The sequence below is a fragment of the Accipiter gentilis genome, chromosome 7 (genome assembly GCF_929443795.1).
Source record: "Accipiter gentilis chromosome 7, bAccGen1.1, whole genome shotgun sequence".
Taxonomy (NCBI): Eukaryota; Metazoa; Chordata; class Aves; order Accipitriformes; family Accipitridae; genus Astur; species Astur gentilis.
The window spans coordinates 3,960,372-3,985,727 of NC_064886.1; the positions used below are offsets into that span (position 1 = coordinate 3,960,372).

The 25,356-nt window shown below is 55.7% G+C and overlaps 1 long non-coding RNA gene across 1 annotated transcript; it reads left to right on the forward strand.

The window, feature by feature from the left end:
* Positions 1 to 5,001: 5,001 nt before the first annotated feature.
* On the forward strand, positions 5,002 to 14,104 carry LOC126040725 (uncharacterized). The gene is made up of 4 exons (XR_007506700.1): positions 5,002 to 5,363; positions 7,318 to 8,434; positions 8,780 to 8,967; positions 11,382 to 14,104. It is a non-coding gene; the product is annotated as an uncharacterized LOC126040725 (long non-coding RNA).
* The last annotated feature ends 11,252 nt before the right edge of the window (positions 14,105 to 25,356 follow it).

Consider the following 25,356-nt stretch of genomic DNA (forward strand, 5'->3'; position numbering starts at 1 on the left):
CCCTGTCCCCCATGTCCCTGAGTGAAGGTGGGAAGAGCGAGTTTAAAATCCAGCTCTGGCACCCTGTGTGCTCCCAGGATCGTGGGCAGCCGGGATGGGCTCTGCTGCCTGCATTAGCAGTCAGACTGGCTTGGGTTGCCGCAGATTTATCCATCAGCAGTAATGCTGGCCAGCCCTGGGGCGACAGTGTGACTCGGGGTCCCTAAGGTCCCCGTAGAGAGGCACTTCTGCGAGCCAGCTTAAAGCCGGCTGCCAGGCATCTGCTTTTTCAGGAGCTCCCTTGGGCTGCGCGCCCTTCGGCACGTGAGGCCGAATCCTGTCCCTTGCCCTTCACAAGTTCTCCCTAGTCCCTACATCTACACCCTGCAGAGCACCATCCTGCCCCGTTGATGTAACGGCCCAACCTCAGCACCCACCGGCAGCTCCCTTATCGCTTTGGCTGAGCCATCTCCACCCCTTGCCGTCCTCCCAGCCGTGCGCTCCGACTGCTCTGCCGGGGTCCCGGCTGCGTGGGGGGCAACCTCCCCTGCCCGTTCTGCCTTGGAGAAGAGCCCGACCTGACCGCCCTGCTCATTCGATTTGTTTTGGTTCGTGTTACAGGCGAGGATGAAGTTGCAGATATTTCTGTGCGGCGATAGGATCTCGCCAGCCAGCTCTCCTTTAATAAGATCCCAGGCATTTGAGGTGCCCGACTACCTTATCTCCCCTCTGCAGATGTACGTTACCCCCCTCTCTCGCCAGACTGGGAGAAAGCAGCTGAAATGCTGCTACCCAGCCCGGTCTCTGGTAAACGCTACTACCTCTTCTCTAGCCCATAAATAAAAGGGGAGGTTGGATGCTAAAGCAAGGCATGAACACAGCATCGCCCACGCTTCTGCAGCTCTCGGGGCCTCCTGGAAGCTGTCTGATGCAAAAGAGAACATCCCCAGCCAGAGAAGTGAATGCCAGAGCATGTGGCCTGGCCAAAGTGGCCACTGTGAGCAGAAAATGTGGAAAAATAAGTGGAAAGTGAAAGGAGAAGCTGGGAATCAACAGCACTTGATGTAGCACAGAGCCTGGAAAATGTAGAAATTTTGAAGGGAAGCGAAAAGATGCGATGAGAAACTTAAGAGGGATTTCTAGCAGTGAGGACGACGAGCTGATTTTTAGCATGTGAAAAAAAGGGGAAAAAAGAAAAAAACTCTTAGCAGTGCTATTGGAATTGGAAAAGTAGAGCGTGTGGTGTTATCTGCGGAGAAGGGATGATGCCTTCAGCCCGCGTGACGGTGAATGTCGGTGAATCTATCTCCGTTCCTGCTGTGGCCGATGGTCCCGTCAGCAGCATTTGGGAAGCGTGGGTGGCTCGGGGCGGGCAGGTTCCCCCAGCTCCTGCCCTGGGGCTGGAGAGGAGCGAGGAGCAGCTCGCTGGATCATGCACCGACCGCTTCGGCGTGAACCCTGAGCGGCGCAGGAGGCGAGCTGCTCTCCAGGCTGGGTTTTTCTGGGAAATGGTTGATGAAGGTTTTGTGGGAGGTTATATAATGATTGACCTTACAGGAACGGGCCTTATTAAAGCACGGAGCCAGCTTAGCTTGCAGCCGGGTCAAGGTGTATTGTGGAAGATGATATCGTTGCTGTTTAGAAATTCATACTTTTCTTCGGTCGGAAAGTTCTTCAACTCTGTCTTGTTGCACCCTGGTACAGAAACGGGCCTGGGTCACGGCTCTGTGTTTCCCCACAGGGCATCTCCTCTCCCTAGGGCAGGCTGAGCTGTTGAACTAGCACCCGCCTGGCTTGCAAAGCCATTTTGGGGTTGCCCGCTGAAGTTTAGGCAGTGCCACCACATCCCTCTGAACCAGAGGAGTCCCTTGCCCGCAGCGGCCCCAGCAGGCTGCCTGCAGCACCGGGGCTCTTGGAGATCCCTCGGTGCGATGCAGATGAACCCACACCTAATTGCTTTTAAAATTCCCTGTTGCTATGACAACTTACCAAGCGTGATGCGCTCAAGTGCCGTCTCTCCGCTCCCGGGTCTCGCATCGCCACCAGAAAGCTGTGTGCGTACCTCTGTACGTACATGTGCTTTATTCCAGCTTTCAAAGGTGGTTTATAATCCCCTTGGAGCTAGAGCAGAATCTCTCCTGAGCTGGTGAAGGGTTTACTTAAAAGGTCTGATAATAAGGTTAAGGAGAGGCCAACAGCCGCTCACCCCGCTGCCGAGCGCTTCGATAGCTAAATTTAGCCCCTTGAGTCATTACTGAGTCAGCAAATCGGGGGCGGGAAATCTTGATTTCTCTTTTCTTCCTTTTTTTTTCCCAACAGCCATGCACCCAAGGCAAGCTCCAGGTTGTTCCTCTCCCAGCATGGTGCATGAGGGTGTTGCAGCGTGGCTAGTAGCAACAGAAAAGCTCTAAAAAACCCGCGTGAGTTTTAAAATGAGCAACACCAGGAGATCCAGATTTGCTGGATCCAGAGCCGCTCTGTGCGATGCCCATGTCTCCTCCAGCCTGGCCTGTCCCTATGCCACACGTGCAACCGTCCAGCCCTCTCCAGAGGAGAGTCAGGCTCCGAGGTCCCCGGGAGGCTGCGATGGAGCAGGATCAGCCGGAGCTCAGCGTTGTGCCTGGTGGAGACCCTCTTCTGGGATGGAGCAGGCCAGCAGGCTGTCCGGGCAGCTTCTCATAGTCCCCGGAAAGTAAATCCTGGGAGCGGAGTCCCCACTGCTAGCTGATTGTATCAGTTTGTATTAGATCCCTCCGAGTGTGTTTTGCATAATTTGTTTCCCAGAATGAAGTGTTTTACAAGTGCAGCGTTTAATCACCTTGCAAAAGGGGATGAAAAACTATCTCCACCCCTGGGGCTGGGAAATAGCTAAAAGGGAATCTTTTAGAAAAGAGACCGCGTGCTCACTCCATCATATTAGCTGGGCTGAAAAGCCCAGACGAGCTGGTGTTTGTGCTTGCAGACAGCCAGGGAGGACTCGGAGGTTCAAAAAACCTGTGCTGAAAACATCAAGCGTGGAGATGTCCGAGTGGAGCAGAGCCCCGACGTCCTGCCCAGGAGCTGGAGCTTTGCTTGACCTGCCGGGGGCCGTGATGCCTGGCTGGAGGAGGGAGGAGGTGGTGTGGATGCTGCCCATCCAAAGCCTCTGCAAGCCACCTCGATGGAACGGCTCCTGAAACACAGCTCTTCCCTTGGGCCCTGGTGCTCCCCTCGCTTCTGTTTTTTAGTGGAGGTACCCCAAAACCTGGCAATAGAAGTATCTTCTCAGCTGAGGGTGTGCGTTTCTGGCAACGAGCTGAATCCGAGCAAACACGTGTCAGAAGCAAAGCTGCAGAAGGGAGCACCGCCAGGCTCTGCGCAGGACCTGGCCCTTCCTCGAGGCAGAGGTGCCTCGATTTTGCTGAAGGACTGTTGGTATTTGGACATAAATCAGTGGCTTGTTGGAACAGTGAGCGATGGGTGGTCCTCGCCCTGTTCTGTGTGTTTGCACGGTGAGGATGGATGCCGGGCTGGGGGGCTGCCACTCTCGCTGTCATGGGTTTTTTATTCACAGTAGGCGAAGGATGAAAAATCAGAGTAATGGCCGAGGAGACAGCATCCACTTGACTTCTCTTGCCCATGGCGGGAGTGATTAATCTAGCTAAGGCATTGCAGCAGGGCGAGACCACAAGGTTACGCAGCCCAAAGCCCGTGTCCTCCAGGACCTCAGGACGATGCTGGACCAGCAGCCGCAAGGTTTGTTCCCCCTCCCTCTCCCTGCCTTGCCTTTAATCTGCTGCCAGGGGGGAAATATCGTTCCCGGTTGGGAGCTGGTTCAACCTAGGCTGGTGAAGCAGCGGGAGCCCTGCCGTTACTAACGAGATGTTTGCTGCTCGCTGGCCGACGCGGCGGTAGGGACTCGGTGCTGCCCGAAACCTGCGCTGATAAACCGAACCTCCCGGAGATGGAGTGGCTTCCCTCAGCTCCGGGCCTGTCGTCTGCTCCCTCTTATCTAATAGGATCTCTCCTCTGAGAACCTCTTAAGCCTCCTCTGTAGCGTAACAAACAGCTGAGGTCTGATCCTGCCGGCAAGCGCCGTGAAGTGAGAGCGGATCTGTCTGCCGGCAGTCTCCGCTCCGGGGTCGGAGCGGGGCGGTGGTCCGTAGGAGGGTGCTGGAATTCTGTATTGCAAAGGGCACGGCTGTTACCTTCAGGGAGAGGCTCTGAGCCTTGCACCGCGGCTCCGGCAGATGTTGGAGGAGAATCACCCCGTGCCGAGCCAGCGTGCCCCTCGTTTGGCTGAGGCTGTTCGATGCCAACGATAACGAGCAGCTTGGGAGGATGTTTTTTGTTGGTAGCTGGTGATGCCTGTTTACTAAAGGCTGCTGAATAGGAAAGGGAACCAGGTCTTGGCCTCCACACCTTGGGAGCATGATCCTCTGTCCCTTGGACACGTGTGGCTGGCGGGGTGTCTGAGTAATGACATCCCGGGGAAGATGCTGTCTGCAGTCCTGGGTTTGAGAAGCCACGAAGGGTGGGTGATGCAGTGCAGATGGCATTGAGGGGATGGGTGCCTGCCTCTCCCCTGTTATTTATTATGCCATAAAATCCAAGGTAACGTACATCAATAAATGCTGCAAAGGGTTTCATGCGTGTCAGCCACGTGTATGTGGCGGAGCAGACGCTCTTTCAAGACAAGAGGCTCCGTGAGCGGAGGCTGGTGTGATTGATAGGGCAGCCTTCAGCTGCCTGCACCTTCGCTTGGCCGTAACACGGATCTGCTTCCCCAGAGCACTCCATCGCCGTGGGCCGGGAAGGCAGGGTCCCTCTCGGCAGCGGGGTCCCACCTGCGTGGGTACCTGCTGTGAGGGGTTTTTGCAGGCTCTGTGCTCAGAGCTGCTTGCCTGTGTGTGACGATGGCCAACGCCATCCCCAAGGCAGGGTCGGATGCCCGGGGAGGCAGGGAGCACTGGGGAGCTGCTTGGAGGAGCCAAGGTTCCCACTGGCTGATTTTCCCAGGGAACAAGACGTGTGCCGTCACGCTTTTTATGTGCCTGTACATCTGACAGCTCCTGAGCCCCTCAGATGGTCTCAGCCGCGTGTGACAGCAGAGCTGTCACCAATGCTGACGGGAGATGTTCCTACACAGAGATGTTCCTACATAGAGACGTTCCCGCGTGTCCCGTGAAACGTGGAGCCAGGTGGGAGAGGGTGACGATGAGCATCACCATGGAGGGACAAGCCAGCGCGCACCCCCCCCCCCCCCCCCCCCCAGGACACGCGGGAAGGAGTCCTAGACGCGTGTGGCCCTCTCGTGGGTGAAAGCTTGGGCAGGCGGCGACAACTTAGACGTCAAACTTGGGTGAACCGGGAGACATAAATCCCGGTATTTGGGATTAGTGCAGGTAATTTGTTTTAAAGACAGACAAATCCCTTCCCTGTAGGTGCCTGCTTGTCACAGGAGAGTTACCCCAGTTGAACAGATCCAGCCCTTTCTGGGGAGACTGTCTCCAGAGTAGCTAATCACTGGGTTTGGGGATTTTTTTCCTAACGCTTGTGGGTGATGCCTCCCTTTTGTCTCTCTGCAACATCACAGGGTTGGGAAGGACCAGCTGCTGATTTGATTAATGGCCCTTTTCTGAAAAAGCAACAGAGACAAATGTCCTCCTGAACGTGGCAAAGAGAAATGGAGAAACAGACTGGCTAATTTTCAGCTATTATTTGGGAACCCAAACTCCTTCCCAGTATCAATTTAGCTATTATTTCAAAAACTAATTAATCTTCACTGAGGCAGCTCCAAGGGACCTGTGTTTAGATAATTAACAGCCCATGGATTATGAAAAAGTCTTGCTTTTGGATCCTACTACAGCGCTTGCCTTCGAGAACACGCCTGCTATCATCCTGCTTACCAACTCCTTTCATCAATCCATCTTATTTTGACAATTAAGAACAAATAATTAGCCATGATGGATTTTGCTTGCTTTCTTGCAGCTCAGTTCCTTTTTCTTTTGGTCCTTAAATGTTCTTCAGCTGGGCAATTTTTTGGGTGGTTTTGCAGCTAATTACAGCCAAGCAGGGCAAGTCACTGCTGTTACCAAGAGGATCTGGAGAAAGGTTTTATTTGGCTTGTGGAGAAGCTTGGCAGCAAGGTATGCGAAAGGAGATCCTAGAAGGATAGGGGATGGGATTTTTTTTCTCCTCTCTCCACTCTTGCACGATGCAATGTGAACTGACCCCCCCCCGTATTGCCGTGCCGGTGCTGGGCTCACCTCCCTCCCTGGGGAATCTCATCCTGGCTTCTCGCTTTGCCGCCGCAGCTTTGATCCTCCTGTTGCTCTGGATGGGCGAGATGTCCCTGAGCTGTCAGGGCTGTGGGAGAGCTTTGCACAGCAAAGCAAAGGCGATGGGGTGGCGTAGACCCAGAGGCAGCAGTGGAGCAGGTCCGCAACCGGTGCAGACCCCGAGCAGCTCCCGTCCGTGCCCTGCGTGCTCGCTGGCTGCGGGGAAGAGAATATGGGCTGGCAGCGCTAGCGGAGCGATGCCGTGCTTAATGAATTTGAACGGCAGCCACAGATGACAGCACTCTGCCCATTACATCCACCGAGTGCTGCAATTCTTCATTAAGCAGCCCAGAGTTTGCTTGCTCTTCTGCTGAGGGCAAAGGAGCCGGAGCGGTGAGGAGCTTGGCCTTTCAACCCTTTTTCTCATTGAGATGATTCTGAGGTTTTCTTTTTTTAACCTTAACTTGGGGCCAAACTCTATTTGGTTCAAGGCCAGCTTCACCTGGCTGAAGGCTAGGAGAGTACCAAGGACGTAGAGTGGCTTGTGCAGGGGACTGGGGACCTTGGGCATGATGTGGGGAGGGGGAAACCTGAAAGAAAAGCTGCTCTGGCTGCTGCCATTCTCGTGGCACGTGAATTGCTCCAGACAACGAGCGCTGCAGAAGCAGCACTTTATCACCTTGAAGGAAACGATGAAACTTTCCCTCTGCTTGAGTGACCGAGAGAGGAAAAGAGGCACAGAAAGGAGATGCTGGCAATTCCCTGCGATATTAAATGGGAATCGGCGGGGTGACTCTAACTGGTGCCAGTGCTGGCAGTACGAGGGAGGAATGGACTTTGGGATAAATCCTTGCAGTCCTTCCCATCTGGGCCACAAGTTGAACTGCGCTGCAAACGCATTGGGGGCACCGGAGGACACGCTCGCGCTCAGCTTGATGCAGAGCAGCTCTCGGTTTTCCATCAATCACACCCTGGGGTTTTAGCTCCTTAAGCGTTAGTGATTTCTTAAATATAGGCTTGATTTGCAAGCTTAATGTTTGTAGGTGTATAGAGAGTCAACATTTCCCTCTCCTAACAGGACTTCGAGCTGTGTTTCCTGGGATCCCGAGCTACTGATGGACCATTCTTGCAAAACCTGATGCTGTCCCCATGCCAGCACGGGGAGATTTCCAACCAAACCCCCCCATCTTGGGGTCAGTTCATTGAAGGAAGCAAAGAGGATTTTAGACCCTCCCATCCCGTGGTGCCTACAAGCCAGGTGGGAGATGGATGTGGCCGTGGCCACCCACATTTGGGACTCTCTAGAGCTAATGGATATCTGGAAAAGTCCTGCAAGCCTGGCTAGGCAGGAAATCACTAGCATCTCACTGCTGCGACCAAATCCTGGCTTAGATAGGCTTTAGTGCAAGTTTTGCCTTCTGAAGCGGGGTTCGTCTGTGCCCTGTTTTCCTACGCTACCTGGCAGGGTTTGCCCACCCATGTGCCACTCGGCCGTGCGTGTCTGGTGGGGTGGGATACAGGGGGAGGCAGGGAATCTGCACCCAGAGCAAAGCCCCAGACACCTACCCCATGCCCAGGACGGGGCACGGGTGCGTCTTCAGGGCTTTGTACCAATATTCCCTCGATTTTGGAAGGGAGGAAGACGAGGAGGAGAGGAAACGCTTCCTGTTACGAGGACAGGGGTTAAGAGCATCTTCTGTGGCCAAACTGCCACCCCCAGCCCCTGAGCCCGTCTCATCGCTGGGCTGGAGTGGCATAAAGAGATTCAACAGATTATTCTGGCTTTAAATAGCTAGGTGTGGATTCAGGCTCAAGCAGAAAGAAATACTTCCTGATGAGCTGCTTACTTTTTCAAACAGATGATGTTTGTGTCTGATAAATCTCCACAGGCAAAACTCCTTGGTCTAGCAGTTTGACTCCTAATTAAATATTTACCACGATGGCACCTCGCTCTGCCTCAAGAAATATCATCCTTTCACCTCCGCGTGGCTCTCGCCTCTTTTGCGATGCCGCAGTTTAAGGAGAGCTGTTTAAAGACTCAGCTCCAATAAAACGGAGGAAAGCAATTCTCTCTCCACCTTTCCAATCTCTTTCCGTTTTCCCCGTCTGTGAATAAAGTTCACTAGAGGCCCTGGAGCTCCCGCTTCTCGAAAAGCAAAGGGCTCTCGCAGGAGGGCTGGAAGTCTCCCCATCAGGTAGGATGATATCTCCTTTCAACAGCAATCAAAGAGAACAGCTACCTGGGGAGGGAGCTGGAGCAGCACAGCTCCCCGGGGAGAGCAGCACGGATGATGGAAATGTCACCCCGTGGATCCGCAGGCGCGGGGGGAGAGCCGGAGAGGGGAGCTGGGGGGAGCGGGTCGGGCTTGGGGGGCTGCTGCGTGGGGTCACCAGTCACCCAGGGGTGGCTGCTTGGGATGGATGCGTCATTCAGAGAGGCTGAGCTGTCGGGGCAAGGGGTTTGGTTTATCCTGATTTTAACTATTTGCTGCAGAATTCTCTTTTGGGTGGACCGAGCAGCTTTCCCTCTCTTGGGGCAGGGGAAAAACGATGTCTGGTTTGAACCCATCTGAATTGAAGCAGAACCACGATGAAGCTGCTGTGGGGGTCCCCCGTGTCAGCCGGAGCCCGTGTCTCAGTGGCACGGCCTGAGGGACCCCAGGTTGCCCACCACCCTCCTCCGACCACAGGCAGCAGCAGCCCCCCCGTGCCGCCGCTGACCTTTGAGGTGAGGCTGTGCAGGGTGGAATCTGCTGGACCCGTCCCGTTGCCCTGGGGACCTGCCTGCATCTGCTAATTGCTGCAGCTCATTTGGGTGTCCCCCCCCTCCAGCCATCCCCCCAGATCCCCAACTTCCATCCATCTGCCCAGCCAGCACAAAGCTGGCCAGACCCTGCTCCTGCGTAATCCTGCCCGGGAGCCCATGGCCGGGGTGACACTAACTGCAAACCATGGGCTTTCCCCCGTCCTCCTGCCTCTTGGGGTTCTTTCACATAGATAAAAATCAAATTTAGTGGTTTCAGAGCCCCTGCAATCCCCTGTCCCCCGTACACGCCTGCACCCCCTGCATTTATTTTGCAGCAAGGCTGTATAAGGAGTCGATGCATCTCCATCGCCCCGCTTCCCACGCTGGCCCGGCTTTATCTCCTTCCAATTAAATAAGTGCAGATAGCGGGTTTAATAAGGCCCTGCCTACGAAAGATTACTAATGATTTCATTTCCAACATGTCGTGAATTATGAGGCAGCTCGCAAAACAAAGCCGAGTGGGGACAGGCTTGGCAGCTAATTACTGTCCCCCACGCTGCCACCGCTGCTAGCCGGGCCTCTAATTGCTCCCTCTGCCTGATTGCATTTCGCTGGTGGTTGTGGTTCATTCGCAGCTCTTGCTTGGCATTCGGCTGTTGCTGGTACTCTCTGTGCCTGTCGTGTCCCCCCCCCCACCACCTTCTTCAAGTTTATTAATGAGAACCTTATCTGTCTGTGCAGATAATGCCAGAAATAATTAGTACTCAGTGAGGTCTGTCAGGCTCCTCTCTTCTCCTACCCCCCTGCCCTGATCTCATTCCTATTTGCAGTTTCCTGGGTGCTTGGTTAGGGCTCGGGAGGGGTTTTTGGGGGGTGGTTTAGACGTTTCTCACTCCGTGCAGCTTTCAGCCTTTCTGGCTGCCCCAGGCTCGGGGCTGTGCTGGGAAATCTCTGGAGGGGATGCTGGGGAGAAGGGGACCGGCTGCATCCGTGATCCCTGCTTAAAACCATCCAAGCGTTCCTTGCCCAGGGCAAACGGGATGCGCGTGGGGAGCTGCAGCCAGGGACGTCGGATGGGTTTGGTCTGAAGGGACCTGGCTGGGGTTCTGGTGTCCCAGCTCTTCTTGAGCTCCTTTTTTTTTATTATGTTTGTATTCGTCATTTCTTGGCTTAAATCTTTCAGCCTGATAAAGGACGACAGGGCTTCTCGAGTGCCTTGGATGGCATAAATAATTCCAGTGCTGAAAGAGAGATTTACAGTGATATAAATGTCAGGAGTGAGCGCAGTTTGTATTAATGGCCTTATTAGTTATGTTGCTGTAAAATACTGATACTCCAGTTGTTAAGCAGCCGTGGGTTTGCTCTGCAGCATTAATTCAATAAATTGGGGCTTTTTGATATAAATCTTAAAGTCTGCTGAACCCCATTAGAAAATTCTTCATGATATGTCAGAGATCTTCAAATGGCTTTGACCGAGAGAGACCTGGGAATAACAAAGCTGTTTGCTGTGCAAGTATGGGGCAAAGACGGTGAACGCCGCGCCTCCGTGCCTGGGCTGCAGCAGCAGCAGCATCTTCCCGTGGGATGATGCTTGTGCAACACGGCGGGTGTTGCACAAGCACCCTGTCGACAGCGGCTGTGGTCGTGCCCAGAGCCACCCTGGCGCTTGGAGGTCTCCTGGCCATGCAGGGACTTGGGGTGGGCTTGGCTTTTTCAACCACCAGCTATGGAAACCGCATCTCAAGCTGCATCCCAGAGGTCAGCTCTGGATATCTCCCACGTGCCGGAGGTTGACCCGGCTCCATCCCCAAGCTCTGGCTCCCCAAGGTGTTGAGAGTAGGTCCCTGGAAGAGAGGGAAAAGGAGAGAAGGCCGGTGCTGGGAGGGTGAAACTGTGTCTAAAGGGAGAAGGTGCCCATAGCGCTGCTCTCATCTCTCTCTGTGCCCTCCCCTGCAGTGTCCCTGTCACCGCCTCTGCTTCGCTGCTGTCACCTCCTTCAGCGCATTAGTCCGGAGGTGAGCTGACAGCTGGGACGTCTCTCCTTGTTCTGACCCATAGCCCCGAGGTGTCCATCCATACCCCCCTCCCGCCGGGCTGCCATCCTCCTCCCAGCCCCGCGCTGCTGTAAGAGGTGCCAGCGCCGTCCCCGTCACGTCTGTCCCTTCGCCTTGTCCCAGAGCCGCCGCCGCTGCTGCTGCCACGGCTGTTTTGCAACTCTGCAAACTTTCCACCAGCAATCTGCCAAGAGCGCGGGGAGGGAGGGAGGGAGGGAGGCGGGGGGGTGGGGGGGGGGAAGTACCACGATAATTGAAAATAAATGATGCATTATATGAAATAAATGTTCTGGTGCAGCCGGCTTGCTGCAGCTGGTTATTTATTTATTTTTTCTTTCCTAGCATTTGGAGGTGCCTTGGAAAAGGGGGGTTGGAAGTACAGGCTGGTGGGGCTGCGAGGCTTGGGGAGCACCCTACATCCTGCAGCGACGGCCGCTGGAGTAGAACATCAGCACCAGATGGGAGCCCAGAGCAAGAAAGGCAGCCATTCTGGGTCATGCTGGAGGTCTGTGAGCTCGGTGCCCAGCCACGACACGTAAGAACGGGGCAGGGGAATCACAGGGAGCCTCCAGAGTCTCTTCTCTGCTTGCCACTGTTTGCATTTGAGGATGTCCCAGATCTGAGATGCTGTCTGTATTTAATGGCCATCCTCAGGCTATGCACGCACCTCTCTCCTGAGCCTCCTGGCTCAGGACCTGCCTGACCGTCAGCTCTACGCCGTCCCTAACCCGTCCTTTACAGGGTCAACCATGCGTTGCCTTGGTGGGCGCTTGGGTTGGCCAACGGCAACCAGAGTTCTGTGGCTCCCCTGCCTGAGCACTCACGTGTTAACGCACGTAAAGCAAACGGACCCGCTGCCCGAGGTGGGTTTTCTTTGAAATGTTCCTCTGGTGAGGATTAACTCCTGACACTGCTATTTGTTATGGGAAGAGGCTGCATTTTCCTGGGAGATGTTGGATTTAACCAGGAACATGAAGCTTTCTCCTACCTTGGATCTCCCACATCACTGACTGACCGTGTCGCTTTTCTTATGCCTTGATAAGACTTATCCTGGATTATTATTTAGCTGCTAATTGATCTTGAGAGTGATGTAAAGGCTTTGAACTGCTGTTTGAAGATGGAGTGGATGATTTCTGCTCTTGTCAAAGAAAGAGGGATTTAGAGGTAAGATCCCAGCTCTGAACGACATCAAGTTGCTGTCTCCGGGCAGGTGGGACCGGCTCCTGCCTCCCTCTCCTGCCAGCACCTGCGGGGCCCCTGTGAGACAAATCCCCTCGGAAATCAGGAGCAAAATGGTGCTTGGGAGGGATGCTAGCTGAGATGACATCTGGCTGGGGACTGGACACTCCCTGTCCGAACAGTCAGATACCAACAGGAGTCTCCCCGCAGGGTCCGTGAGGAATTTGGAGTCAACAGCCCAGCCCTTTTCTTCTCCCACAAGCGTTTTCCCCTAATATATCTTGTTTGCTTACAGACTCATTGCAGCGCTGAGTGACTGCTCAGATGTCTCATTAATCAACACTGACGATGGCCGTGCGGCGTCTGGCGGAGCCGTGATGCTGAGGTCCCGATCGCTGCTTCTTCCCCAGCCGGGGATATTTTGCAGATGAGCGGTGCTGCTCCTCGAACATTCCAGCAGAAAACTGGGAAGAAACCACGTCTCCCTTGGGTTTGAAGCCCACGGAAGATGCTCTTTCTCCATACCAGCCTCTTGTTCCTGCCCGCAGGGCATGCAGTGAATTATGGTTGGTCCGAGCGAACCTGCATCTTTTTAAAATACATTTTTTCCTTCTCTATGCTTGCTGGGATCAAGGGCAGCTCCGTGGAGGGCTGGTGGGTTTGTCTGCTGCTGCATTGATTTGGCAAAGGCTAGGGATGAAAGCCCTGAGGCCTCCAGCTGAGACTGTAGAGGTTTTTAGGCTTGAGTTTTCCCAAATTCTGTCCATCACAAAGTGAACAAACAGCACTGGCCAGGAGCAGCTTGAAGCTAGAGACGGTTGTTGGTGCGGGGGTTGAGCATCGATCGCTGGCTGCTGGGCCAGACTCAACCAAAACCCCACTGGTGTCAGGAGGCAACTCCATCCCTCCCGGCTTCCGAACGTCAGGCTGGGAAGAAAAACCAGCCTGCTTAGAAAGCAATCGTTTGACATCATGCTGGTTTAGATTTCAGATGCCCGTCATCACCAGTAACGACTCCGAGCAGAAAGCCTATCGGACCTCAGCCTGTTTTGGTCTTAATCTGACCTGGGTTTGTGATGTCCTGAAAATGGCATCATCCCTCACCTTCTGCCGCTCCCCCGCCGCCGCTTTAACCTCTCCAGAAGCCGCATTCGAGTACAATTCACTTTGTTATTAATTTCTTTTACCCAGCGGCTTTTGAAGTGCCTGGGAACAAGGGCTCATGTCACGGAGACAGTTTACAGACCAGCAGCTGTAATACTTAAGTGCTGTTTAAATAGCCGGCTCATCTAAAAGTAATAGGCAACGAGCTGAAAGCTTGCCAGAGCTGCAACCTTGTGTGTGCCTATTTGAACAGGCTGTATGGAGGGGGTTTGGGAGACCTTCTTCCCCAGCAGCTGCCTGGGTCGGATCAGGGATGGGATCCTGTCACCCTTATACCCCCACGGAGCACCCCAGGGATGGTCCAGCTCGCCGACACGGCCAGATCGGGGCTGGATGGCCGTAGCCCACGGGTCTCCTTTCACCGGGTGATGCGTCTTGGTGGACCCAGGTCCCTCGATGCCCCTGCCCACTGGAGGAGCCATCTGCACCCCTGCGGTGGCCCTTCCTTGGCCGCGTGGGTCCCCAGGGCCTGCAATCCCCAGGTGAGCTCCACACACAGTGCTGGAGCCGTAAGGCCACCTCCCGAGCGAGAGAAAGGCTGGCAGAGGGGCCGGCAACCCGGGTGGGAATGCTGAGGGTACCCTGAGGTGTCACCGTCACCGCCCGGAGCGTCCTGCCGTGGCACACGGTGGCTTCGGGGAAACGGATGCGCTGGGACCCTTCATAGGGGTCTTATTTGCTTTTAATCTGGTAGCTAAATTATATTCTTCCCAAATGTAATAAATGAGAGTTTTAATCAAACTCAGCCAGCCAGCACCGATGTAATCTTGGCGGCAGAGGAAAATATTGCATTTTTGTTTGTTTATCTCCCACCACGCTCCCTTGGAGATGTCCCGGCTCTCGCGGGGGCTCCTCGCGCTCGGCAGCCCCGGAGGGCACGAGCTTTGCCCTGCTGTTAACCGAAGCAGCACGCCGTACGTGGGGCCATCGCGGCAGGACCACCGCTAGCCCACCTGCTCCCAGCCCCTCTCCTTGGCCAGGCATCCCGGTGGCAGCGGTGGGACCGTCCTCCTGCTACCCTTTTCTTTTCGGGAAGGGGCTCTCACTTGATACCCCCATCCCAGAAGCCGGTGTTGGGTTCAAGCCCTCCGCTCCGGGTTTCCTATCGCCCACGACGGCACCAGGATCTGGTCTTCTGGCATCTCCAGGTCTTAACTTGTCTGCCCGAATCTTGGATTTATCGTGGCCCTCGGTCATGGGGAACCTGAGCATCTCCCCAGGCTGGAAACAGCCCTGGGCAAATGGGGATAAAGCCACTGGGCTTCACTGGCAAAGCACCTCCCGATGTCCAGTTGGTCGATGAGGCTGGGAACAAGGGGAGACTCTGTGTTTTCCCTGCGCATCAGAGCCCTCGAAAGCCACCGGATCCCAGCGCGGAGCCAGCTGCTCCCGGAGACACGGCTCCACTGCCGCCTTTCTCCAGATGGCTTTTCTCAGTCAAGGCTTTTCCAGAAATAGCTTGTGTACACCAAGCAGCCAGCTCTGCAAATAGCTCTGCCTCCCAAAACAGAGGAGGCAGCGCCATCGGAGCATCGTCCCCTGTGTCCCTTCCACTCTCCTGAGTGCCTCGGCACTGGCTCCAGCGTGCAGAAACCCTCCGCTTCCCCCGGGACACCTCTGCCAGTTTGGAAATGGGGATGTGCCGGGGTCCTCTGTGTCCGGGCGGTCATGTCTGGGAACAGGGGAGGATCCGCAGCTTTGCTGGCAGCTCGCTCAGCCGCGTGCATCCCGCATCCCTGCAGGGAAGGATGGCTGGTGGCTTGCTGGGACAGGGCAGGTGGCCCAGGGGACATGGCACGTGGCCCCGCTGCCACGGTGGCCAGGCACCACCGCCCCCAGCTGCAGCGCTGCCTCATTTCCCTTCTTATATGTTTATTATGCCAACGTAAAGGGGGGTGAATGCAGGGGGTTTTTCCTGTAGATTTAACTCATTTATTAATAGTCTGTAATGCCAGTAATAGCTCATGTATAAATCTGTTCTTAAGAATTTATAGGGCAAATATTCCAGCACCATATTAAAGACACAACTCATAAATACCCGTAAGCACCAGCCCAGCAGCTTCGGCAGCAGGAGACGGTTATCCCAGGGGAGGGAGAGGCGGCGAGCTCACCCCAGTGGCTTCCACCCGGAGCCTCAAAAATCTTCGGGAAGCAAATTATTTCAGGGACTGTCCCCTCCAGCCAGGAGGTGCCTGTGGCCTCCTGCTCCGTGCTGTGCGGGCACCGAGCCCAGGGTGGGTGTCAGCACCATTCGGGTGCTGAAATGCTGTTCCCATCCCAGCAGCCCACCCCCAGCACCCTCCCCGGGGACCCCCCCAATCTGCCATCACCTCGTCCCCAGCCCAGGGTGACAGTATTTACCGCTGAAGTGCGCCGAGCGAGCGTAATTGCTAATCAGATACAGGCAATCAATTCATCTCCCCCCTCCCCTCCGCCACCGTCTTGGGGAGGGGCCGCCTTTCCTTGCTGAAGGTGACTCCTGCAGGAATTCAGATTTAAAAATAAAGGCGATAATCATCAGAAGTTCATTAAATTAGCATCAGGCTCATTTGCACTTGGCGGCGGTGGGGGAGACGACAAGGCAGAGGGTGCGGGTGCCCGTCCCTGCCTCCCTCCTCTCTCCTGGATCCCGGGGTGTCCGTAGGAGATGCCTCCAGTGGGACGAGGCTCCGAGCGCTGCCGGGAGCCTTCCCTGATTTACACCTCCTGTCCCGGGGCTGCTGCAGTCATGAGTCAACAGCGCAGTATATTTAAATGCAAAACACCATTATCCTTCATTAAAAGCTCTGTCATCACCCAGACTGCACAGGAAAGAGTTATTACGCCATTACGCTCCCAGTGACACACGGCTTCCCCAGCCCTCCAGCAGCCGCGGTGATGCACGTCGGCCGCGCCGGGTGCCCGTGGTGGGTGGGTGATGCGTGGCCGGGGGCTCTGCCGTGTGAAGTGGCTGATTTTCCCTCCGTGTTGGCCTCAGAAGAGGGAGGTGAGGTGCAGGAGAGCTGGGGCTGGGGGTCCAGGGGTGTCACGGTGCAGGAGGGATGCTGCCGGCATGGCAGGGATGGGCGTTGGATGTGCTGGGGATGCTGGAGGATGGGCTGAGCCCCCGGAGCAGACGAGAACTGTGGGGGCTTTGCGGACTGACAATTCATTTTTCCCAAGGACAGACAAGCCCGGCGGAGCCTGGGACCAGGCGCAGGCAGGAGACTGATGCCTGGGCTGGGGCCGGGGCCGTGGTCCCCCAGTTGCCCCATGTCACCCAGCAGCCCCAGCACCCACCAGGGACATGGGGCGGCTGCAAAGAAATCACGTCACAGCATCGCTGCCTGCCCTGCACTCAGTTCTAGGGGGTTCACGCTTGCTCTCCACGAGCCCACCGGCACGCAGGATCCGGCCCCTGCGCTCCTCATAAAATCCAAGCAAGAGCAGAGCTGGTGCTCTGCGTAACTCTCAGCGATTCCCCGTTGCCATGATTTGGAGACGCGATTTCCCTCTCGGTGGAGGAAAGTGAGCGAGGCAGAACAGCTTTTGTAGTGGCAGGGTGTTGATTCATGGCTCGTAATTTAATTAAGAGAGAGACGAGATCAAAAGGGGACTGTATTAAAAAGTAAATCAGGTAGAGGGAGTGGAGTTCCTTCCTTTAATTACGGCGTGGATTTGTAACGGCAAGAGACTCCATCAATCACAAAAGAAAGAAAAGGTGTCAAGTGGAGAGAAACCTTCCCTGGGTTAATTACCACTAACGGAGCAGGATATTATTGGGCTGGGTGTCAGAAAGCCGATACCTCCTCAGCAGCCGCTCCAGCAGGGCCGGGCGGCACGAAACCCCTTCGACGTTGAACGTAGCGATGCCGGAGGTGGCTCATGGGGGCAGTCGACGAGATGCTCGTGATGCCGGGCAATGGTGGGGAGGGTGGGCTGAGGGGGGCAAACACCCCCGGGCAGGGGCAGATAGCACACCGCCGGGTCCAGGCACGGCTGCGGGGCAGCGGCGGCCACGACAGCCCTGTTTTCCAGCAAGGACCGGGGCCGGGCTGGCAGCAACCCGATTTGTGGAATAATTAATTCTCTTTTGATCATCTGCTGTGTAAATCATCAGTGGCCAGGAGTTAATCATGCATATGAAATGAATCCTTCTCCTGCCTTAATGAGCGCTGAATCGTGACCAGCATCTGTTTACTCCTGACACTTTCATCTTCTTGACAGTCTGAACAATTAATTGTTTCCAATAATCTCCTTTTTATTCTATTAGAAAAAAATCTGAGAGCAAGCAGCCTTCCACTCTACACTCCTGCTCCCAGCGTTGTCCCCCTAATCTTTGTTTTTTTAGTCTTCGGCGAGGATTTGTTTTTCAGGAGCGATGTGAGGGCTCCGCAGGCTCTCAATGAGCCCGGGGAGAAGCGAGCTCCCCGCTCTCCCAACGAGGATGATGCCGGTGGCAGGACCGCCTTCTTCATCGGCCAGGTTTGAGGCCAGGCTTTTCATAGTTAATAGCAAATAACGAGCCTGTTTGAACACAGGAGTGTTTCCGCCTGCTGTTTACCTGGAGCAAACCGCAATTAATCCACTGGTTGCGCGGCCAACGCAATGTTGTAATTGGATTAATTAGAGAGGAGCTAGCGGCCGCTCTCGGGAGGTCTGTCCCTGGCTGCAGCCTCCTCCAGCGGTGGGATCTGTGCCCGCCGGGTGCTGGACCAGTATCACTGGGAGATGCTGGGACCAGCCCCGCTTCCCCGGGGCCGTGGCTTGCACGGTCGCTGGAGCTGGGTGACGGCCGATGGAAACGACCTGCCCGCTAATTGGAATTTATGAGGCATGGCCTGGTTAATGGGTGCTCGTAAGAGGCAGCGGGAGCGGAGGGGACTGTGGGTGGGCTCTGCCGCCAGCTGAGGGACTTGGGGGGGGGGGGGCTGCGGTCTTGTGGGGGGCAGTGAGCCCAGGGGGGACCCGGAGGTGAGGAGCCGGGTGGGTGTTTTGGCAGGTGAGGGACGGGGTCACCTTCCCCATCAGTCTTGGCTGTTTGATGGGCAGCAGATGATGTCTGCCAGCCCTTGGTCGCCTCTGTCCCGCATTTTGGGGAGAAGCAGGGAGGGCTGTGTGTCCTGGGGAGGGCTGGGACCCCTGTGACGGGGGGTGAGCGGGACCAGCCTGGCCACATCGGACCCTCCTGCACCGTCCCGCTGCTCCCGCAGCCTCTGCCGAGCGTCAGGAAGGCGAAATCCCGTGTTCCTGCATCCCAGGGCAGCTGCTCAGCTCCACTCTCCAGTCCCAACCCCTGCATGCCAGCATGGTGGCTCTTCTGGACAGACAGAGAGACAGACAGACATCCTCACTAGACCTCACTGGAGCCCAGTGAGCTGAAAGAGCCTGTCCCCAACATGGGTTTGTGCCCTACGGCCAGATCCTGTGCTGCTGCCTGGGATCTGTGCCATCAGTTTGGCTGCCTTTGGGAAACGCCCATTAAAAATATATATATATGTGTAGGTATGAGTAAAAGCTTTTTGGGGACCCTGTGCCAAGCCTGCTGTCCATCTGGCTGGAGGAAAGGTGGGGGGGTCTGTGGGGATGGGGTGCTCCTGGGCACAAGCAGCATACCCACAGGCTGTGGGTGGATGCTAACCCTGCTGTTCCTGAGCTAACTTGGGTCTAACCTGGCTCAGCTGGAAATGAGGGGCCTCAGGGGATTTATCGCAATTGCCTAAATCAACTTAAAAAAAAAAAAAAAAAAAGTGCCTTTAGGAAAGCCAGCAGTTCCCCATGCTGGGGTTTATGGGGGCTGCTTAGCTGGCTGCTGGTACAAAATGCCGACCTGCAGCTCTTTTGAAGCCCTCTGAACTATCCTCGCTGGAGCAAATCCTAAGGCCATCATCAGCTAACTAAATCAGTAAAAAAACCAACCCCAAACTGCTGAGAACAGGCTCTGCACCCCAAACCACACAGGAGCCGAGGCTGAAGGTGAGGCCAGCGGGCACGACCCAGCATTTAGGTCCTTTATTCCTTCCTTTACCCAAAAGGAAGAACAAAATCCCACCAGCTCCTCCATTCTCCAGAAAAATGAGGGGGGTTTTTTTCTGAGATGAATCAGTTTCCCCAGGAGGCAGCGGGGACAAGCAACGGCTTTGGCGACGTGCGGGATGCAGCGTGCGGTGGGTCGTAATCGGGGTCTGAAGAGATGTGCGGGAAAGGGGATCACACCTCCGGCGAGGGGGACCGGGGGTCCCTGGCTGAGCGGGAAGAGTTTGCTACAGCTCCAGCCTCATCCAAGCTCCCAGTTGGCAGCCAAGAGGGAATAGGACCTCTCTGAGAGCCGGGCACCTCCAGATGCCCCCGACTGCTCCGGAGCCCACGGGAGGCACAGGGAACTCGCGTCGCCCCGGCCGGCAAATCTCGCCGACCTCCGGGATCTGCCGTGAACTTTCGGTAAGCGCCAGCAGCCGGCGGTTCTTGGTCCAGCTTGCAAACCAGCTTGAACATTGACAGCAAGGTCAGCGAGATTTGGGGCTCCTGGACACGTCCCTTGTCACATCAGTTCCTGCAGTGTACTCGGCTGTAATTTAGCCCTGTTTAATTGGCACTTAAATTAGCCACAAATGGAACAGTGCTGCAGCTGCGGCTGTGTTCAAAAATATATAAAATTACACCACAGTAAAACATTTTCACATTTCATTAGTGCGTCTTAATGGGAAGTGTCTGCTCCCCAAACTCTCCATTTGTTCACCGGACCAGTAAAAGTTTACACATTAGCAGTTGTGCTGCCCGTTAACATTGCAAAATGCTCCACGTGTTTTGCAGGGGCAGCGCTGCTCCACAGGGACAGGATGGGAAGCCTAAAATTTAGGGAAACTGGGTGCTCTCTGGAGGCACCTATAAGTTGCTGGCGGGGGGGGAGCTGAGCAGGGAGCATCCCGCACCCCAGGTGGGAGCATCCTGCATCCCAGGAGGAGCACGAGAGCCCCTTTCTGGGGGATGGTGCTGCCTGTCCCCCCGGCTTTTTCAAAGCTCTGGCTTTCTCACAAGCAGGGTAATGCCTCCGATCCAAATCAGGAAGCTTTTTCAGTCGAAGCAGCTTTTTAACAGAAGCCTATTTAACGCTTAGGCTGATGCCCTCAAGTGCTTTATTTTACAGTATTTTTGTTCCTCTCCATTATAAGTAATAGTCTATAAAAGCCGGAACGCGGCACTTTGCTCCCTCCTGCTTCATTCTGCGGCAGCATGGGCAGCCCTGCATGGCAGGGGTCCAAGAGGCAGAACAGGGCTCCTCTGCCCATGGCTGCTGCTAGCCCAGCACAATAATCCCAAAAAAAAGCTCAGTGAGAGGTGATTGCATGGAGTCAAACCACTCGTCCCATCAGCATACCCCGGGCAGGTTTGGTTAAATAGCTTTGGGTTTGTGGCCAGCTCTGTGTTTCCTGGGGCAGCATCTTCCCCATCCCTGGTAGACTTGGGATGGGGGGGCTCATGGCGTGAAATGAATTTTGGGGTCTGAGCCCAAACTGAAAGGGTGGGGATTGTACCTTGTCCCTCTCCCACCTCGTCTGGATCTCAGCTCCTCCGGGGAGATGGGATTTTGTAGCCAGGGTGGCCAAGGAAACGTGAGGGATGCTGAGCCTGGGGGGTTTTTAAAGCTCAAGCAGTCTGGGGAAACCAAACCTCCTCGTAGCCCTGGTTTGGCTCATGGGTTCAGTGCAGTGAGGTGCAGGCAGGCACAGGGAGATGCTGGAGGAGGAGGAGGCAGGAGCTGGCCCTGCCGCGCTGGCACCGGGACCTGGAGTGAGCCGGGAATGGGAACATCCCAGTGTCGGCTTGGAGGAGGACGTGCATCCCGGGTCTGACCCATCCTACCCTTCCCAAGCTGGAGGCAAAAGCCTGATACCTTCCAGCTCTGCAGCCCAAATCTGTGTTGAGCATCCCTGAAGCCACCCCTTTAGCCAGACCCCGAGCTGGAGGCTGGGATCCAATTGAGCTGCCTCCGCTTCATTAACTAGTAATTATCCCAACAGGCAATGGTGCTATTTGTGTGATCGAAGGCTGCTAATCCCCAGCCGAGGAAGGCGATGAAGAGGAGGCCAGCTTTGTGTTTTGCCTTCCCCATCTCTCGGGCGCGTCCTCGGGGCACTGGGACCCTCTGCCTGCGGTCGGGGGCTGCCTGTGCCCACCGTAGCCCAGCGAGGGGCTTTCCCCCATTTGCTCCCGGGCTGGCAAACCGGTCCCTGCCTCTCCTGCCCGGACGCGTGCGGCTGCGGGCTCTGTCCCCCTCCGTCCCCCTCCACCAGCTGCGTTTGACCTTTCGGCAGTGGTGCTTGGAGAGCCGCGGCGGCTGCGCGGCTTTGCCGCATGGTCCCCGGGGGCCGGCTCGCCGCCACGGCCACTGCAGCTCGGAGGGGAAAAATTATATTTTCATCTCCATCCCTCCATCCCCCTTCCCGCTCTGGAGCTTTTTTTAGAGCCAAAGGGAAGAAAAGGCCGTGGTCTGGCTTTCCTGCCTCCCCTCTGCTCCTGCCCTTTCATTCCTCTTTTTCCGGCAGCTGCAAATGGCTTTGCCTGAGAACACACGCACTTATCTGTCCCTGCGCCTTTTCATCATGCGCTGCCTAAATATCAGGGCCGGGCGGCTTTGGTAGGTGAACGGGGAGGAAAAAGTGCTTTTGTTGGAGCGAGTGGGCGAGCTGCGGAGCCCCCTCCTGCCGACGGAGTAGCCGGCTGCATTCGCCGAGGCTGGTGCAGAAAGCTGGAATGGGAGAGCCCTGGTCCTGCCACCGTGAGCGGCCCCGGAGAGGGGGACGCAGAGGCTTGGCGGGTCCCCGATGTCAGTCTGGAGATGATGGAGAGGCATCTCGGGACCACTGCGAGGCAGCCGGGGCCTGGATCCTGGGGGTGACACCCTGTGCTGGTCCCACTTCCATCACAGTTTTTCACACCCCAAGCCCGTGGGTTTCTCTCTTTCCTCCCCGAGGGCTGCACCAGAACGGTGGAGCCAGCGCTGATGGAGGGGACGTGGGCACCCTCATCCTTCATCAGCTCAAACCAGGGGACCACAGCTACATCCCCCCCAATATCAGCCCCCTCCCTCCTCCTCCCCTCAGCCCCCTCGTACCACGTCCAGCGTCCCGAAGCGTTCGAGCCAGGAGCTGACGGATGGCCCTTGCCGGCGATGGATGCGCCCGGGTGCCCGTGGCCTCGGTGCTCTTCAAGGAAGGCTGCAGCTCCGCTTCCCAGCCTCTCCCTTATTTAGCTCCTGGCAAGACATGGGGCAGGGGGATGGAGGGAAGGGACAGGGTGGCCACTGCTACCGTCCTGCGCCCCGGGGGCCAGCACAGCCTTACAGCTGCCCCAGGGATGTGGGTGCTCCTGGGGGTCCCGTGGGTGAAAATGGCTTTTCCATGGATGGAGAAAGGAAGGACAAAAAAAAAAGACGCCTTTGGTAAGCGCCTCGTCCTTGGATGTACCTGGCCGTGGGGATGGGCAGAGGGGGGACCCCGGGCTGCGCAGGCTGCGAGGCTGGCCGAGAGCCCTTCAGTTTGGGGAAAAGAGCCATAAACAGATATTTCCCACTGGGAAGACGATGCACACCCTCTTGCAGTGGTTTGACTCTGCAAAATGCGTTTACCGAGTGAAAGATGCTTTGGCAGCAGCGTGGGGCTGCTCGGCCACCCGCCGCCCTCCGAGGTCTTTCCCCAGCTCAGCACGCGGTGCTGCACATTGTCCCACAGCCATTGCCGCTTCCCTGCCCCGTAGCCCGCTCCACGCTGCCTTTCTTGGGAAAACCAGTTCGGATCCAGCCCCACCGAGCATCTCCCCGCACCTCCACCTGGGCAGCCCCGTGGCCGGACCCGCTCAGCATCCATCCGCATCTGCCACGACATCCGAAACGGAGCTCTGCATCGCCTTGCAGGTTCACACCTCAGTTGCAAATGTTATTTTAAGCAAGGAACGTTTCTTCCTTCTCCCTGACCAAAGCGGGAAGACATTGCAGCAGGCAGCCGTGTTGCAGCATGCGGTGGAGAAACCCCCCTCCTGCCAGGCAAGGCTGGTTTAGTCAAGGGAATAATTGGTAGGTGCTTCTGAAGTGCCACGAATAGAGGGCACTCGTAGCCTTTGTTTATTGACTCTTGAGTGATAATGAATACTTCCAAAGATAATTGTTGATTTTCTGAATCTGCAGTAAACCTGTTTGGCTGGGGAATGGGTGGAGCAGCACCGCACCAACGCTGCGTGGAGGTGGAAACGGGGCGGTTTGGGCAAAACCGGGCTCCAGCTCTTCCTGCCGGATGCAAGCCAAATAAGAAAAAAAAAATAAAAAATTCAGCATTTATAGAAAATTATTTGTGCATCTCCAGGACAAACCCAGCTTTCTTCTCTCTACTAGGGGGAACAGATTAAAATTTAATCCTAGTTAAACACATTTTCTCCTTTCCCTCCCCTTGGGTACCTCTTGAGCATACACAGCTTCGCCCTGCTGATCACTTCTTCCCTCAGCCCCAGAGCTCGTCCTCCTTGACAGCAGCTGAACGCCCACAGCGGGTGTTCACCCAGAGCAAAGACCGCTCTTTTTTTCTCTATTGTCCCCAAAATCACAGCCTGGGAGTGGGAGGGGATGGGGAGATTGGGCCCTTTCAATGTGGGAGAGGATAAAGCAGGGGAAGGTAGGGCCGGGGGGGCCTGAGCATCCTCACCTGCCTCTGAGCCAGGTAGGTCCCTCTTGGGTTCCCCAGGGGGTTTTGGGCCCCAAGGAGGGGGGGGGGGGGGGGGGGTGCTGGGTGTTTAATTGTATGGTGCAGGCGGTTGTAGGGCTGCGGAACAGGGCGCAGCGAGTGGTGCTGGGGGCCCGGCAGCCTCGGGGAGAGCCCTGTTTGCAGCCCCCCCGTGCAGGGTGGGGGAAGCCCAAGTTCAGCCCTTTGTGTAATTTTTTTTTTTTAAAAAAAAAGCAAATCATGGAAGAAGAGCTTTCTAAGGAAGAGATTATTTTTGTTATTTCTTTTATATTTTTTTTTCTTTGGAGGATGTTGTGCAGCTATCCTCCAAGTCCCAGTTTCCCTGTTCGCATCCTGGGACCCGCTCTCTCTGCTAGAGTTTATTGCCCCCATTTGGGTGCAAACATTTGAACCTGGCAGAGCCCCGTGTTATCGCTGGGGCTGTAAATAACCCAGGGTGGCATTTATTGCAATGCCCAGGGGATGAGTAACCGCCGGCTGGATGCCGCTGGCAGACAGCGGTCTCGCAGAGTAGGCAGTATCTGCTGGGGATGCTGTTTGCAGAGTACGGCCGTCACCACCCTGCGGGCTCAGGGTTGCCTGTGCCCCATGGCACTGGCCCCATGGCTCAGGTTCCCTGGGTTTGGGGAAGCATTGGCAACGCCGTGGGCTAATAGTTAGGCTAGAGATGTAAGGTATCATTTCTGCATGTGATATAATGCTTTTTTCTGGGTATCTTGTAATGCTTTTTCAGGCTGTTTATTTATGAGACAATTTATTACAGCGCAGTTAGTCTATAGCAGGGAAGTCTATTCCTAGGAGCCTCCGTTAACTGAGGCAATTGCTTAATTGGCTCATTGATGTCTCCACAAGGTATGCCAGGAGAGAGGGTTCTTCTTGTAATGATCGCAGCCTTCCTCCTGCCCACACGCCACTCGTGCTGCTAATTTAATAGTGCAAACATTTATAATTCCTTTTATTTTGTAGTTAATTTTAGGGTGTTTAGAGCTGTTCCAGGATTGCTGGTGGAAGGGGGTGAAATGCCCTGGGGTGCAACGAGGACCCTGGGTGCAGCTGGGGGTGGTTGGACTCATCCTGCAAAGCCCCGGCGGGGATGCAGGTGCTGATGCCTTGCAGGGTATTTGATTAATGAGCTGCAAGCAGAGGGCTGGGGCCGGCTGTGCCGGTGGGGCTCCTGCCTGACCCCCCACCCCACTTTTCGGTCATTTGCCAACAAACCAGATTGAGACCAGGGCAGGTGTGGGCTTATACCTGATCTCTCT